Source organism: Coregonus lavaretus (assembly GCF_964263955.1).
Source record: "Coregonus lavaretus genome assembly, chromosome: 23".
Classification (NCBI taxonomy): domain Eukaryota; kingdom Metazoa; phylum Chordata; class Actinopteri; order Salmoniformes; family Salmonidae; genus Coregonus; species Coregonus lavaretus.
The window spans coordinates 38,654,552-38,667,673 of record NC_140010.1 but is presented as its reverse complement, the minus strand read 5'-3'; the positions used below and the strand labels follow the sequence as shown (position 1 = coordinate 38,667,673).

Genomic DNA, 13,122 nt, shown 5'->3' with positions numbered 1-13,122 from the left:
ATCAATGTTGCACCGGTGTTATGTTGCCGTTTTAGAGTTGTAGATTGTTGTAGAGTGTTAGATGTTGACACACCGAACTAATATGACTAACCTAACTGATGTGCTGCAGCATCTTACCTGGCTCCTGGCTGCTGACTGCGCTACATTGGTCCGCTAAATCAATCATTAATTTCATCCATTTATTTTTTGTTGCCAGTACATACTCTTACTTATCTCCTCTCGCCAATATGACTAGTCTTTCTTAGCTGATGTTAGCCTATAGCCTAATGTTTCTTCTCTGGCTGCTGGCGGCTCTATATTGGTCCGTTAAATCATTCGTTCCATCCATCTTTGTGTTCCTGTACACTACAATACAACCTCTCATTTGCTCTCTCATCGCTCCATTCTCGCAGAGCTTCCAGAGATGTGACTTGATCTTCTGTCTAATGGTGTGCAGTTCTGAAGCTTAGACTGTCGGCGTATTGTATAGCATGACAATAGACACACAGAGTAAACACAGAGTGCGGTAGCAGCATAGAATGCAGCGGTTAGGCTAAAGGCAGCCGCATGGAGTTGGTTTTGATGGGGCTAAGGGACAGGGATGTGAAACTACACTGTACTGTATTGTGTGTGTGTGCCTGTGTGTCTGTGTTAAGCTTGGGCAATATACCGTATATCGGGGTATTTCGAAATACCGACGGTATGATTTTTAATATAAAAATGAATAAATAATATTAATGCACTTCCGGTAATACTGTATACCCCGGTATGGTACAGAAACGTTATGACAGAATGAAAATATGGATACTGCCCAACCGTGGTCTGTGTGTGTGTGTGTGTGTGTGTGAAAGAGAGCATTTGTTATGTGCATGTGTGTACTGTGCATTTGTTGTGTGTTTATGTATTTGATGTGTGTTTATTTTGTGTGTCTGCCCCTGTGTGTGTCTGTGGAGGAGGAGAGCAGGGTAGCCTAAGTTGACCATAAATAGAAAATGTGCAGTGAAACCTGAAAGGAGCTCGATAAATCAAAGGCTATTCCTAAATGTCAGTGTGGCTCAGAGGGAGCCTTGTGCTTTTTTCCCACTCACATATCCTCTGACCATATCTGTCCAATGCTATGATCACATTCTGATAAAATGGCCAAATGGCACCTGATTCCCTATTTAGTGCACTACTTTTGACCAGGGCCCTCTGGTCAAATGTAGTGCACTACATAGGGAATAGGGTGCCATTTGGGACACATCCCTGATCTCTGTAGGCCATGCTCTACTGAGGAGGAATCACATGGGGTTAAAGACATAGCTCGGGGTCTTAAATCAGGTTTAGCTGCTGAATTTATAGGGGATAATTATAGGCCATGAATGGTTCTTACTGAGGACCAGGATTATTTCCTGACGACATGACTGGAATTTGACCACCGATGACCTCATAACAAGGATTCAAGAGTTTTGCTTAGTCGGGTCACGTTGTCTGGAAAAACTCCTGGCCCTAGCATGGTATGGCATTGTATCCAGTTTACTGATGTCTCTCTGGGATAGAAGTGCTGATGCCCCTATTCAGCTAATGCTATGATTTGTTATGATAGGACACAGCAGTAATGTTAGTGGCTTCGTGAGTAGGCCTATGTTGTGTTATCATTGTGAGCATAGTATTGAATCTAGGTGTAAACGGGTACGCATGCTCCAGGACTCCAGCTAACAAATGCTCAAATGCACAGCAGTAGCAGCAGAGAAGATAACGTCACCTGAGTCAGTGGCTGTGTTTACACAGCAGCTCAATTTGCCCAATTATTGGCAAAAGATCTGATCTGACTGGTCAAAAGACCAGTTAGTGGCAAAATATCAAAATTTGGTTGCCTGTGTAAACGCAGCCACTGTGTCTCTTCATGACAGTGTTCTCTGTGTCCAGATCAATAAGTCATCTACCACCACTGAGCACTGAGCAACTGTCTGTCTGTCTCCACTTTCTTCCCTAAGTGAATGAGTAAAACCAATACAATAGGAATTGATCAACATGGACATTTTGTCACAGTTGGTTCAATTGGCTGAATAATAATTACCCTTTTCGATTGCAGTTTAATTTGTTACTACTGGCTATGGGGAATTGTATTGTGTGAAATCCAATTGTTCACCATTCAGTCAAATCAATTAAATGTATTTATAAACCCCTTTTAGCATACATCAGTGGTTGTCACAAAGTGTGCCAAAAAGTAAACAATTCGTTTCCGCAACTAGACCTGCTGTACAGCGATTGGGATTCAAACTCAAATATTTTATGGACGGGAGTAGGTTCGCCTCAATATCCAAGAAAAATCTCACAAGATGTCAATCTTTCGTGTGCCTTGCACGACAATTTAATTATCCCCGTTGCCTGATTTGCACCTCTTTCTACTCTAAGAAATTCAGCAAATTTAAAAAAAATCCCAGGTTTCTCCCAAAATACCAGAATTTCCCAAAAACTAGGTAATTTGGGGAAAATGTACCGGAATTTTGCAACCATATCTGCAAGTCATTGAAGTGTACCACTGTACCCATTTAACATTTGGGCAAGTCATTTCTATCCTGTAACCGAACAGGTAACTGAACGTAGCAGCTATAAAAGAAACGCCTGAAACTAAACGCCCCACATTCTGGTCAAACTGGCAGGCGAGGTTATCTTCTTCTCTGTTCAATCAATCCATTAAATGTGGAGGAGGAGTTCAGATGGAGTGTCGCCTTGCAGTGGTGTAAAGTACTTAAGTAAAAATACTTGAAAGGACTACTTAAGTAGCTTTTCGGCTTTCTGTACTTTACTTTACTATTTATATTTTTGACAACTTTTACTTTTACTTCACTACATTCCTAAAGAAAATGTACTTTTTACTTCATACATTTTCCCTGACACCCAAAAGTACTTGTTACATTTTGAATGCTTAGCAGGACAGGAACATTTTCTAATTCACACACTTATCAAGAGAACATCCCTGGTCATCCCTACTGCCTCTGATCTGGCGGACTCACTAAACACGAATGCTTCATTTGTAAATGATGAGTGTTGGAGAGTGCCCCAGGCTATCTGTAAATTAAATGCTGTTTGCTTTATATAAGGAATGTGAAATTATTTAGACTTTGACTTTGACACTTAAGTACATTTTAGCAATTACATTTCATTTTTGATACTTAAGTATATTTAAAACCAAATACTTTTAGACTTTTACTCAAGTAGTATTTTACTGGGTGACTTTCATTTTTAATTGAGTCATTTTCTATTAAGGTATCTTTACTTGTACTCAAGTTTGAAAATTGGGTACTTTTTCCACCACTGTCGCCTTGTTAATATTCCGGATGGAAACCACTTCAGAGTGCAAGCTAGCAAATGTGCCATTGCTCATCCGCTATATGTTTCACTGGGGACTGTAAACAGCGAGGCGCACGTCCATAAGCGGAAGTCACGTCACACTGCTCTCCGATTTTTTACGATGCCGCTGAGCCATTATGTTTCCTGCTCAGACACTTCCCCACTTCACTCTGGGCTAATGAGGCCATTTGTCTTCTGATGCCCAAGATAATGTGCTTATCGTGCAATATAAATCCCATGACTTGAATGGGATTTGTGCCATTAATTGTAACACGTTAGCATGTGGAAACAGTGCCAGGGAAACTAAACCAATGCATGGATTGCTGTCATACCTTGTCCATAGACTACTTACAGGAGAAGGAAACCAATATGTAATTTGGGTGAACTATCCCTTTAAGCTTCCCCATGACCCCTTTATGGTCTTGGCTCGGTTTGGTGTGTGGGGAGAGGAGGGTATTGCTGTGTGGTGTGTGGTGTGTTTGTTTTTCAGTGTGTGTGTGTGTGTGTGCCTCTGTGGTGAGTGCAACCGTCTTCACGGCTGTGCACATCACAGCGCCCAATGATAACAAAGGCGTGACAAAAGTGTGTTTGTAAGTCAGGGTTTCCGTTAACCGGTAATAGCTGGCTTTTGGAGGATTATTTTGTTGTTGAAAAGCCGATAAATAAAATTTGCCTCTGGCCAATTGTCCGGGAGAAGAAGCAAATATCCCATTGCGGAGCAATACTTTTTAGCCTATTAATTGATGGAAATACCAGTCGATGGAAATACATTTGACTGGTCATGCTTGTAACTCTGTCACATAAAACCGCTCGCATGTACGGTGCCCTTTTTCCCGCCTTATTTTATTATAGAACGAACATTTGCTCCTAGCCTACTGCCTTGTGCGTATTGCTGTGCTTATAATGTGAAGAAATAATAGTTTATCAACATTTTAAAGCTAAACGTTCTGATCTGTAGCCTAGGCCTACTGGTTGTATGCATTTGGGATCTATTATCTCACAACTGTCCCAGAGTCTGTTTGGAATTGGTCAGCTTTCTCGACAAACCAACCAGTAGAATAGGTCAACTTTTCTATTATGGGGGATAGTAGATTGACATAGGCTAGTGATTTCGCTGTTCGTTACTCGTCTTGTTGGCTGAGGAAAAGTAAATGTGGACAGTTATTCTAACATCTTCAAAGTGCACATCAGAATCCTGGACTTGCAATTTATTTTTATATGAATTACCATAATCTAAATGTGATTTCTATCATTCTGAGTACCATGGGTGGACGCCCTAATCAGGTTACCCACCCAATGCATATGGGTCCGGTAAATTTCTCAAGTGTCCGGTAAATTAAAATGTTGCCGGTCAAATGTCCGGTGTCACATTTTCCTGACAGAAACCCTGGTGTGTGTGTCTCTCCTCCAGAAGACATAACATGGGTGGGTGGGCTCTGGCCGGATGCTCATTTTGTCTGTGTTATTTCCCATTTGCAATGCTTTTAGTCCTCACTAACTGAGAGAAGTCGCTCGATGTCAATATCCAATGTCCGTTCTGTTGTCAATTGAAAAGTATTGGAAGCTTATACAGCATTTAAAGGTTTGGATGATAGTGGAATGCGTATATGGAATAAGTTGCTATTGTAAGGTTCTGAACAAATAGTAATAACTCAAACGGAGGACTGGAAAAAGTTCAAGCCAAGTTTATTCATCCCATTGGGTCATAAAACATAATGATATAAGCACATATATTTATAACCTCCTACTAGGCGGGGTCAACTCCTTATACATCTAGACAGCCAATACATCTCTGACTATGGAAACTTTGCAGTATTTTTTTTTTTTAATGTATTATTTCTTACATTGTTAGCCCAGAAAATCTTAAGTGTTATTACATACAGCCGGGAATAACTATTGGATATCAGAGTGGCGTCAACTTACCAGCGCTACGACCAGGAATTACGACTTTCCCGAAGCGGATCCTTTGTTCGCACCACCCTTGGCATTTGAACTGATTCCAGAGGCCGACTCAAAACACAACGCCACCGGAGGATAGGGAGCCGGAGCGGTCTCCTAGTCAGACTTAGGAGGCGCGCACACCACCCATTGCTTCCAAGTATAATGTCCAGTCCCTGGACAACAAAGTGGACGAGATCAGGGCAAGGGTTGGTTTCCAGAGAGACATCAGGGATTGTAACATACTCTGTTTCACGGAAACATGGCTCTCTCGGGATATACTGTCCCCGTCCATACAGCCATCTGGGTTCTCAGTACATCGCGCCGACAGGATTAAACATCTCTCCGGGAAGAAGAAGGGTGGGGGGGTATGTTTCATGACTAACGACTCATGGTGTAATTGTAACAACATACAGGAACTCAAGTCATTTTGTTCACCTGACCAAGAATTCCTTACAATCAAATGCTGACCGTATTATCTCCCAAGAGAATTCTCTTCGGTTATTGTTACAGTCGTGTATATCCCCCCTCAAGCCGATACCACGACGGCCCTCATGGAACTCCACTGGACTTTATGCGAACTGGAAACCATATATCCTAAGGCTGCATTTATTGTAGCTGGGGATTTTAACAAAGCAAATTTGAGAGAAAGGCTACCTAAGTTCTATCACATATTGACTGTAGCACTCGCGCTGGAAAAGCGCTGGACCATTGTTACAATCATTTCCGCTATGCATACAAGGCCCTCCCCCGCCCTCCTTTCGGCAAATCTGACCACTACATTTTGCTCCTCCCTTCCTATAGGCAGAAACTCAAACAGGAAGCACTCGTGCTTAGAACTATTCAACGCTGGTCTGACCAATCGGAATCCACGCTTCAAGATTGTTTTGATCACGCGGACTGGGATATGTTCCAGGTAGCCTCTGAGAATAATATAGACGTATTCGCTGATTCAGTGAGTGGGTTTATAAGGAAGTGAATAGGAGATGTTGTACCCACTGTGACTTAAAACCTACCCTAACCAGAAACCATGGATTGATGGCAGCATTCGCGATAAACTGAAAGCACGAACCACCGCATTTAACCATGGCAAGGTGACGGGGGAATATGGCAGAATACAAACAGAGTGGTCGTTCCCTCCGCAAGGCAATCAAACAGGCAAAACATCAATATCAAGACAAAGTGGAGTAGCAATTCAACGGCTCAGACACGAGACGTATGTGGCAGGGTTTACGGACAATAACGGACTACAATAGGAAAACCAGCCACGTCACGGACACCGACGTCTCGCTGCCAGACAAGCTAAACAAGTTCTTTGCCCACTTTGAGGATAACACAATGCCAAGGACGGTGGGCTCTCCTTCTCCGTGGCTGACGTGAGTAAGACATTTAAACGTGTTAACCCTCGCAAGGCTGCCGGCCCAGACGGCATTCCTAGCCGCGTCCTCAGAGCATGCGCAGACCAGCTGGCTTGTTTGTTTACGGACATATTCAATCTCTCCCTATTCCAGTCTGCTGTCTCCACATGCTTCAAGATGGCCACCATTGTTCCTGTACCCAAGAATGCTAAGGTAATTGAACTAAATGACTATCGCCCCGTAGCACTCACTTCTGTCATCATGAGGTGCTTTGAGAGACTAGTCAAGGATCATATCACCACCTTACTTGTCACCCTAGACCCACTTCAATTTGCACACCGCCCCAATAGGTCCACAGAGAATGCAATCGCCATCACACTGCCCTATCCCATCTGGACAAGAGGAATACCTATGTAAGAATGCTGTTCATTGACTATAGCTCAGCATTCAACACCATAGTACCCTCCAAGCTCATCATCAAGCTTGAGGCCCTGGGTCTCAACCCCGCCCTGTGCAATTGGGTCCTGGACTTCCTGACGGGCCGCCCCCAGGTGGTGAAGGTAGGAAACAACATCTCCACTTCGCTGATCCTCAACACTGGGGCCCCACAAGGGTGTGTGCTCAGCCCCCTCCTGTACTCCCTGTTCACCCATGACTGCGTAGCCATGCACGCCTCCAACTCAATCATCAAGTTTGCAGACGACACAACAGTAGTAGGCTTGATTACCAACAACGATGAGACAGCCTACAGGGAGGAGGTGAGGGCTCTCGGAGTGTGGTGTCAGGAAAATAACCTCTCACTCAACGTCAAAAAAACAAAGGAGATGATCGTGGACTTCAGAAAATAGCAGAGGGAGTACCCCCCTATCCACATCGACGGGACAGCAGTGGAGAAGGTGGAACATTTTAAGTTCCTCTGCGTACATATCACTGACAAACTGAAATGGTCCACCCACACAGACAGTGTGGTGACGCAGGCGCAACAGCGTCTCTTCAACCTCAGGAGGCTGAATACATTTTCACCTAAAACCCTCACAAACTTTTACAGATGCAAAATTGAGAGCATCCTGTCGGGCTGTATCACCGTCTGGTACTGCAACTGCACCGCCCATAACCGCAGGGCTCTCCAGAGGGTGGTGCGGTCTGCATAACGCATCACCAGGGGCAAACTACCTGCCCTCCAGGACACCTACAGCACCCGATGTCACAGGAAGGCCAAAAAGATAATCAAGGACAACTACCACCCGAGCCACTGCCTGTTCACCCCGCTATCATCCAGAAGGCGAGGACAGTACAGGTGCATCAAAGCTGGGACCGAGAAACTGAAAAACTGCTTCTATCTCAAGACCATCAGACTGTTAAACAGCCATCACTAGCACAGAGAGGCTGCTGCCTACATACAGACTTGAAACTCACTGGCCACTTTAATAAATGGAACACTAGTCACTTTAATAATGTTTACATGTACATTTTTACATTTTAGTCATTTAGCAGACGCTCTTATCCAGAGCGACTTACAGTTAGTGAGTGCATACATTTTCATACTGGCATATTTTGCATTACCCATTTCATGCATCTTAGACTATGCCACTCTGATAATGATAATGACATTGCTCATCCATATATTTATATATTCTTATTCCATTCCTTTACTTAGATTTGTGTGTATTAGGTTTTTGTTGTAGAACTGTTAGAGATTACTTGCTAGATATTGCTGCACTGTCGGAACTAGAAGCACAAGCATTTCGCTACACTCACAATAACATCTGCTAACCATGTGTATGTGACCAATACATTTGATTTGATTTGATTTGCCAGGTAGTAACTTAATTGGTTCCTCTCCCTGGTGTAGGCATGGCCCTGCCTGGTGCTAGAACCTTCGTGGGTGTTGAAGTGTATGTGTGTGTGAGAGGACTGTAGTAGGAGGGTCTTTGGGGTGGGCCCCCCGGCCCCCCCTCCAAGAGGTTTCTTCTCACTTCATCTGTTGACTTGACCTCGAACCGAATTTCCTCGCTCCGCCCTAGTTCTGTAGCTGGCCTGCCTTATCAAAGACTAACTGTTGCCCTTCTCCTCCCTCAGTAACTTTCCATACACATTCCTTATTCACCCTTCATTGACACAGATCATACATGGAACGTAATCACTAAGTTCTTATATAGTGACAGGAATAAGTATATTTCAAGTTAGAACCCAACACTAGTAAAAGTGTGTCATTGAAATCCTTGACATCTACAGTTAGATGATGACTTCGTTTTTATTCAACAGCACGCTTCATTTGCATAAAGCGATAGGCTATCACTTCTGGTGTCATACTCTACTTTCCCATCTCTTACAGAGTTGAATTGTAGATTAACCTAATCTCTTTCTCTCTCTCTCATTTTCTCTCTCTCATTTTCTGTCTGTCTGTCTGTCTGTCTGTCTGTCTGTCTGTCTGTCTGTCTGTCTGTCTGTCTGTCTGTCTGTCTGTCTGTCTGTCTGTCTGTCTGTCTGTCTGTCTGTCTGTCTGTCTGTCTGTCTGTGTCTCTCTCTCACACACTCTCTCTCTCACATGGGCCTAACATTTAAACCTAGGCTAATTAAAAAGGAGAGAGTCAATCCAAACAGATGGCACAAGCTGGCGTTATAATAACCACTATGGCCTCCATTGAATTTGACTGGGAAAGACCCTTATTGAGTTTGACTGGGAAGATCTCCCAGATAGTTTCACTGGAAACAAATAGCCAGGTCGGTTTGCTGTGTCGGACTTGGACCAAGACTTAACAAGCCGTTATTGTCCCTGAAGGGGCAATACATACGTTGAATTAAATGTACTGTAGTGTATCTGTAATTAGACGCTCTCAGTCATTCTATTCACAACAACCTTGATGCTAATGAATCAAGTACAAACGTCACATGGTTTCATGCAGAGCGAATCTCTCTCTTTGTTACTCTCTCCTCTCTCTATATCCCTGTCTTCTCTCGCTGTTCTGTCTTTCCCCGTCTTCTCTTGCTCTCTCTTTCTTTCCCTCTCTTTTTAATATAACAGAGACCTTTCCTCGTTCTTAAAGGAAAACTCCACCCAAAAACTGTTTTGGTATTTGTTTCATCCATTGTTGATATAGTCCCAAAATGTTTTGCATGTCAGCAATTAAGTTTTCAAGATATATAACTTTCAAAATACAGTCGACACCGGCTGTATATCTGTATTTTGAAAGTTATACAGTACCAGTCAAAGTTTGGACACACATACTCATTCAAGTTTTTATTTGTACTATTTTCTACATTGTAGAATAATAGTACAGACATCAAAACTATGAAATAACACATATGGAATCATGTAGTAACCAAAAAAGTGTTAAACAATATTTGAGATTCTTCAAAGTAGCCACCCTTTGCCTTGATGACAGCTTTGCACACTCTTGGCATTCTCTCAATTTTTTCCTTTCCTTCGCTCCTGACTGCATGTGCTGCAGCTGCTGCTCCTTGTTTCAGCAAGGAGCAACAAAGCTTCATCACATTGTGAAGAGTCCATGTTACTGCGGAAATGGACTCAACCTCACAAATGCCCAGAAGTCCAATCTTCAGTCAGCTGTTCGTTCCACACCACAACAAAAAACACGGTTATAACGGTTATTTTATTTTCATGACGGTCTTCATCCATAATCGTTGGTTACGATTATAAGATAGTTGTGCCAGCCCTACTTATGGACTGAGGGAGAAAGGGAATGAATGGGACAGAAGACGAGGTGGGAAAATGGAAGACCCTGCAGACAAAGGCCTTTGTCTGTGCTGTTAGTGTTTCAGAAGATATTTTACTTCTTTGTTATTCCTAACAGTGTGAACGACTTGGGTTCCAACCCAGGTTTCATGTGTACCACTTGATTGTTACCCTGCTGAGCTTAAACCTATCGTTAGCTCGGGGAGACAACACATTTCCAGGTCTCAAGCAAGGTTACTCTTCACGCAACTGTGGTTCCGAACCATCCAACAGTAAGAAATGCACACATCAGGGCATACATCCTTCCTCAGATGAGCAAAACCGGTTGAAAAGATGTCAACTAGTTTTGCCGTTGAAATGACGTCAACCAATTATTCTCACTGGGTCTATCCCATCTGTTTATTTCGGTGTGAAGACCACAGGGTCTTGTTAGTATTGTTGTCTTTCTGCATTAGGCAGTCTGAGACAGAGTGAGAGAATAAAGAGGAGGTGCAGAAAATAACAGGGTCATCTTGTCTCTCTGTCTCTCCAGGGCCTCTCAGCTTCATCTTCACAACTGTAGAGAGAAACAACAACAACCTCAAAATCTAATCCAAACTCATTAAGCCTGGGCTTCCTCTACCTTTGGTAAAGTAGTGGCCAGTGTAACGACACCAGGAAGCTAAACTGAAACTCTCTTACGGTTTGATTTATTAGACTAACTGCACTGCCAGTCCCATTGCTGTTGGGATAATGTCCCAGGGAAATGGAATGGCTCTGACCTCTGTATTGGCTGTGTTTGCGTTTTCATTGCCATGCGTGTGCCGTCACTACAGGTGGCGAACGCTTTATGGCGGTAACACAGCTGGTCTGCTGGGTTGGCTCATCACCATGGTGATCTGCAGGGCTGGGCTGTACTATGTGTTAACCAGACCTGGTTTCATGTACCATTTGAAATCATTTCAAATACTAAATTGTGTTCGATTGAGCTTGCCGGTTGCAGTGGAACCAATAGAAAGTCCCCAAAAAGCAAACCCTGTCCACCTGGCACTCAAGGCAGGCAAATGCTCAAAGTATTTGAAAGATTTCAAATAGTATTTGAACCCAGGTCTGGTGTGAACAACGTCTGTCTGTATGGGTCTTTCTTTTAGTATTTTCTCCGCACAAATATTTCGATTCAGAAAGAGTAAGACCTTTGCTTTCTATCAGTCATGGTCTATTTCGATAACCATGTCTGGAACAGAGAAAACTATGCTTCAGTATAACCCGGAGCACACAGCATTTAGCAATCAGCATCCACTTTTCTTCCGCTGTGTGGAAAGACCTGCAGCTAGGATTAGGCTAGAGTCTCTCCGAGACAGACAGACGGTAGGAGAGAATGCATGACGAGTTAGATAAGCGTTGGGTAATGAAGGGAAATGGGTAATGAACGAATGATCAGTGACTCAGTCTTCTCACCATCCCTCTCTTCTCTCTCTATTCTCTCTTTCTCTCCCTCCCTCTCTCGCTCTGAGCAGCCAGGAAGACGTGTGCCCCGGCAGAGTTTGCCTGTGCGAACGGCCAGTGTGTACCAGGCCGCTGGCGCTGTGATGGGGAACCAGAGTGTCCCGATGGCTCCGATGAGGCAGACGCCACCTGCAGTAAGTCTGAGCTGACTTTGTCTACTCAACGCGAATGGTCTCCCTATTCACGGTCACCCAACAACACTCACCCAACTCAAACACTCATCAACGTTTCCCCATTCCGTCATTCCACCACTCCATTCCAAGTATACCAAGCTATCCATGGTCACTCAACCAACCGCCCTAAACCCAACTCAACCACCCATCAATGTTCACCAATCCAAAGTGGTGCACCCAGTCATGGTCACCACCAACCAACCACCCTTACATGGTCACCTGACCACATAACCACGTTCACCCAACCATCTATACTGAACTAAAATATAAACACAACATGTAAAGTATTGGTCCCATGTTTCATGAGCTGAAATAAAAGATCCCAGAAATGTTCCAACGCACAAAAAGCTTATTTCTCTCAAGTTGTGTGCACACATTTGTTTACATCCCTGTTAGTGAGCATTTCTCTGTTGTCAAGATAATCCATCCACCTGACAGGTGTGGCATATTAAAAAATATATATAAAGAGGCTGATATAACAGCATGATCATTACACAGGTGCACCTTATGCTGGGGACAGTAAAAGGCCACTCTAAAATGTGCAGTTTTGTCACACAACATAATGTCACTGATGTCTTATGTTTTGAGGGAATGTGCAATTGGCATGCTGACTGCAGGAATGTCCACCAGAGATGTTGCCAGAGAATGTTATGTTCATTTCTCTACCATAAATCGCCTCCAACATCGTTTTAGAGAATTTGGCAGTACATCCAACTGGATTCACAACCTCAGACCACGTGTAACCACGCCAGCCCTGAACCTCCACATCCGGCTTCTTCACCTGCGGGATCGTCTGAGACCAGCCATCCGGACAGCTGATGAAACTGTGGGTTTGCACAACCAAAGAATTTCTGCACAAACTGTCAGAAACCGTCTCAGGGAAGCTCATCTTGTCGTTCTCACCAGAGTCTTGACATGACTGCAGTTTGGCGTTGTAACTGACTTCAGTGGGCAAATGCTCACCTTCGATGGCCACTGGCACGCTGGAGAAGTGTGCTCTTCACGGATGAATCCCGGTTCCAACTGTACTGGGTAGATGGCATCGAATGGCATCGTGTGGGCGAGTGGTTTGCTGATGTCAACGTTGTGAACAGAGTGCCCCATGGTGGCGGTGGGGTTATGCAATGGGCATTAGACAATGCTATGGGCAGCTACA

The 13,122-nt window shown here is 43.8% G+C and overlaps 1 pseudogene across 1 annotated transcript in view; it reads left to right on the top strand.

Annotated features, from left to right (window-relative positions):
• Positions 1 to 11,705: 11,705 nt before the first annotated feature.
• Positions 11,706 to 13,122, top strand: part of LOC311150521 (low-density lipoprotein receptor-like) — a 96,644-nt pseudogene continuing 95,227 nt past the window's right edge. The window contains exons 1-2 of the transcript in view: positions 11,706 to 11,709; positions 11,805 to 11,927. The product of the transcript in view is annotated as a low-density lipoprotein receptor-like (transcript). The remainder of the gene's footprint in view (positions 11,710 to 11,804; positions 11,928 to 13,122) is intronic.